Genomic DNA, 4,324 nt, shown 5'->3' with positions numbered 1-4,324 from the left:
GGGTTCTCTGTGTCTCTTGGGCTTGGATGCCTGTTTCCTTCCACAAATTAGGGAATTTCTCAATGATAATTTGTTCAAATAAACTTTCTGCCCCTTTTCCTTGCTCTACTTCTTCTGGAAGTCCTATGATATAGATATTGTATCATTTCATGGAATCACTTAGTTTTCTAAGTCTCCCCTCATTATCTAGTAATTTTCTTTCCCTCTTTTTTCAGATTCATTATTTTCCATAATTTTATCATCTATTTCACCTATTCTCTCCTCTGCTTCTTCAATTTTCACTGTCACTACATCTAGTTTATCTTCCATCTCAGGTATAGCTTTTTATAATTCATTCTATTTCTTATGTCTTTGATCTCTGCAGCAAGGGTTTCTCTGTGTCTTCTATGCTTTTTTGTTTCAAGTCCAGCTAGTGGCCTTATGACAATTATTCTAAATTCTCATTGGGGCACCTGTGTGGCTCAACCGGTTGAGCATCTGACTTCTGTTCAGGTCATAATCTCACGGTTCGTGGGTTCGAGCCCCACATCAGGTTCTATGCTGACAGCTCAGAGCCTGGACCCTGCTTCAGATTCTGTGTCTCTGTCTTTCTCTGCCCCTCCCATGCTCATGCTCTGTGTCTCTCTGTCTCTCAAAAATAAATAAACATAAAAGATTTTTTAAAAATAAATTCTCATTCAGATAGATTGTCTATATGTGTTTTGAGCATGTCCCTGGCTATAACTTCTTCTTGACCTTTCTTTTGGGGACCATTCATCTGTCTTGTCATTTTAGCTAAGTTTCTGTCTTTTTCTGTTTTAAAAGCTTGTCATATTTCCTGCACCTGAGAGTACTGCTATATTAAAAAGGACTCATACACTGTCTAGTGCCTGGAACTCCAGGAAGTGTTTCTAGTTTATGTTATTCACTCTGATGTTGAATTTTGGCTGCTTTTTCTCACTGGTAAGTCCTCTGCAGAGCTCCTCGTTGCTTGTAGTAATGGTGTGTTTGAGCTTTTAACTCTTTGTGCTTTCATTTTTTTGTTTAAGTAACCTTGGAAAAATAAAGTGGAAGGGGGGCTGATCCCATGAAGAGAGAAAAAGAAATAGAACAAAAGAAAACCAGAGAATAAAAAAATTTATAAAAGTGATACCAAGAAAAAAATAAAGGAATAAAAGAATAGGAAAAGAGAAAAGTAGGAAAAATAAAAGAATAAAAACATCTGATACAAAAATAAATAAATAAAAGGAAATGAAAAAAAACAAATTTTAAACTTTGAGTCTGATTCCAAAAGAAAAAAGGAAGGTGGAGGAAAAAGGGGGAAAACAAAGAAAAAAGAAAGAGATGTTTATTGATGCCTGAGGGGTGATGGTTGTGCTGGTCTTTTTATTTTTTTAAAATGTTTTTTATTTATTTCTGAGAGAGAGAAACAGCATGAACAGGGGAGGCTCAGAGAGAGAGGGAGACACAGAATCAGAAACAGTTTCCAGGCTCTGAGCTAGCTGTCAGCACAGAGCCTGATGTAGGGCTCAAACCCACGAACGGTTAACTCATGAGCTGAGCTGAAGTCGGACGCTTAACTGACTGAGCCACCCAGGAGCCCCAGTGTGCTGATCTTTTTGAACAGAATCTGGCTGCATTGGCTCAAAGTCAGTCTTTCCCCAGTTAAATAAGCAGTTGCCAGGGAAGGAGGGACAGGTTTTGGTGTAATCTTGTCCTCTCTCTACTGGGGGCCACTGTGTTGCACTATGAAGTCAACATTTTGTGCCACCCTAATTTCTATTCTCCGGACCAGGGATCTCAACCTCTGTTGTTCAGGCAGTCCTCAAGAATAACAAGAGCAATCAGCTTGCCTTGTGCCACAACTATTTGCCATCTTCTCGTCCCACAGCTCAGATTGAAATCTCGAAGTCTTAAAAGACCTGTTACAACAAGAATCTGTTCCCCTTCTCCAGAGTGGAGCCTCTCCCTGCTGCTGGTGAAAGGCCTTTGTCTGGGCCTTTTGTCCTTGAGGAGTTAATAAACCTTCTTCCAAAAGTACTCCAGGAAGGCGACCATTCTCTCCCAGTGTGCCCTTGAGATCACTACATCATGGCATGCACTCCAGGGCCAGATCCCTCCTCCCCCCCAGAAAATGTCACACACTTCCAAAACCTCAGAGTTTGAGCTCCACATGCTGTTTGCAAAAAGAACTGGGACACTCAGTACTTCTCACTCCTCAGTCCATGGTCCAGAGAGGTTTTCTTCTTGTGTTAACTCGATTTCATACTATCTCAACCCCTCTCTCTCCCCCTTTTTTCTGTCTATGGAAGAGATTCCTTCCCTTCCACAACTCCTCTGTTTTTCTTTCCCGCACCTCACATCTACGCACCTCACACCTCTCAAGTTGTCTCTCTCCAACTGTGAAGATCCTTCTGCCACTCTGCAGATCGATTACCTAGGTGTTCCAAGTAATCTGACCTTAACAGAGCTGTGTTTGAGGTACCTTGGAAGCCCAGGGTCCCACAACTATCCACTATCTTAAATCCTCTCTAAGCAACATATTTTTTTCTCTCTCAGTACTTGATTGTGATTTCAACCAACAAATATCAGATTATTTAGTACAATACAGAAAAGAATTTTATTTACTTTCTCTCCTCACCCTACACCTAAATGCACCAGCCACTTATTCAAATGGATACTTGAGCATTCTTCTTTACAAAATTACTCACACAATTTCAAAGTTATTGCCAAAAAATCAAATGCTATATTTTAAAGTGTAAATATGTCATCATATAAACAAACAATTTTCTCTTTGTTGTGTTGTATCTTAAGAGGAATTTGTGTTATTAACAAATTGTATGGCTTTATAAAAATAAGCTTAAGTCTTATTCATCTTTGTTGTTGTTATTGTCTAATGTGCACAGAATTCTAAACATATTGCCTCTTTTGTTAGAAAAAAACACATAAACAGATGTTTTTAATTTAGTTTACATTAAAAAAGAAAGAGAGACATAAAAATATGCTTCTAATAACTTGAACCAATTAGTGGTTGAAATCAGTGGAGGTCATTCAATTCAGTAAAGAATGAAAGTTTCCTAAAGATCCAAGGCACAAATACTATATCTAGCATCATGCTCAGAGGTTGGAGGTAGGGTGAGAAGATTAATTTGTGTGCTACTTAGAGGGATTCAAGTAATTTGGAACAAATTGTAAAGTTTCTTTCTTCTCCGTTTTTCTTGAACATAGTCCTATTTACTATCAGACTATCAGACTTGGAAGTTAAGGGCAAAGTAGCTAAAAGAGAGAATAATTCTCACATTATCCCTGCTGTTGGTATAAATATCCTTTGCACCTGCACTCTAAGGCAGTTAAGGAAATAGAAGTACTTAGAAATGTAAAGCAAGTTTGCAAAGTGCATATTTTACCATGTAAATTATGTACTTCATACACCTGTATAGAGTCAATTGATGTGATTTATTTAGGAGTATATTTTAATTTCGTAAATATATTTTACAGTTGTCTGTTAATGACAAAATTGCATTTGGTCAATATTAAGTGAATTTCAGAGTACTGTTCAACTCAGCTTTTTGTCTGCCTTGAGTGTAACAAAATGAATTAAAGGGTGACAGACACAAAAAAGCTATGCATTAATGAGTATTCACATAAAGCTGAATTCAGTTTTGCACTTTGACACATGAATAACAAGTGACCATTCATGCTGCTACGTTAGGCAAATGCAGCTACCAAGAAGAAAATGAACAGATTTATTTTATTTTATTTTATTTTATTTTATCTTATTTTATTTTATTGTTTAGAAAGCGAAAATATTGCCAATGTTTTATTTTAATTAATTAATTTTCTGTTCAGCCATTTCATATAGAAGGAGGACACAAATAAATCCTCCCTCTTCAGATCATGGCAATTTTCATCTATCCCATAAGCATAGCCACCAAAATCTATTATTGGGAGAAAATGTGGTAGTCCAATGGGAGGAAAATGAACTGATTTAATACAAAATGCAACAAGTAGCAGTCTCTCTAACCCTAGGGTGCTTTGCATTCTCTTAATGTGTTAACAGAGAACTTGACTATAAAAGCCTTAACAAATCAATATCTTTTTTAACAGCACTTCTTAATCATAGGAGTTCAGAAAAATCACACTTATTGGGCAGGGTTTGGGGAATGAGGGGTGGGGGGCTTTTCTGAACTAAATTGACAGGATTCTGTCACTGGAACTGAATAGGATATGATTATGGTTTTTTTGGTGTGAATATGTCTCTCAATGTAATCCCTCACAATATCTTTCAACAACACCCCACATTAAAGGGAAAAAACCACAATCATTTTTCTTAGACCTATATAAG

At 37.2% G+C, this 4,324-nt stretch overlaps 1 non-coding gene across 1 annotated transcript; it reads right to left on the bottom strand.

The window, feature by feature from the left end:
* Nucleotides 1-3,814: 3,814 nt before the first annotated feature.
* LOC120226997 lies at nucleotides 3,815-3,954 on the bottom strand. Its single transcript, XR_005527139.1, has one exon. It is a non-coding gene; the product is annotated as a small nucleolar RNA SNORA29 (small nucleolar RNA).
* Between the last annotated feature and the right edge of the window lie 370 nt (nucleotides 3,955-4,324).

This window comes from Hyaena hyaena, unplaced genomic scaffold (assembly GCF_003009895.1).
Source record: "Hyaena hyaena isolate Hyena2069 unplaced genomic scaffold, ASM300989v1 scaffold_1939, whole genome shotgun sequence".
NCBI classification, from domain to species: domain Eukaryota; kingdom Metazoa; phylum Chordata; class Mammalia; order Carnivora; family Hyaenidae; genus Hyaena; species Hyaena hyaena.
The sequence above is the reverse complement of the archived record's forward strand: the minus strand, read 5'-3'. Positions and strand labels throughout refer to the sequence as shown.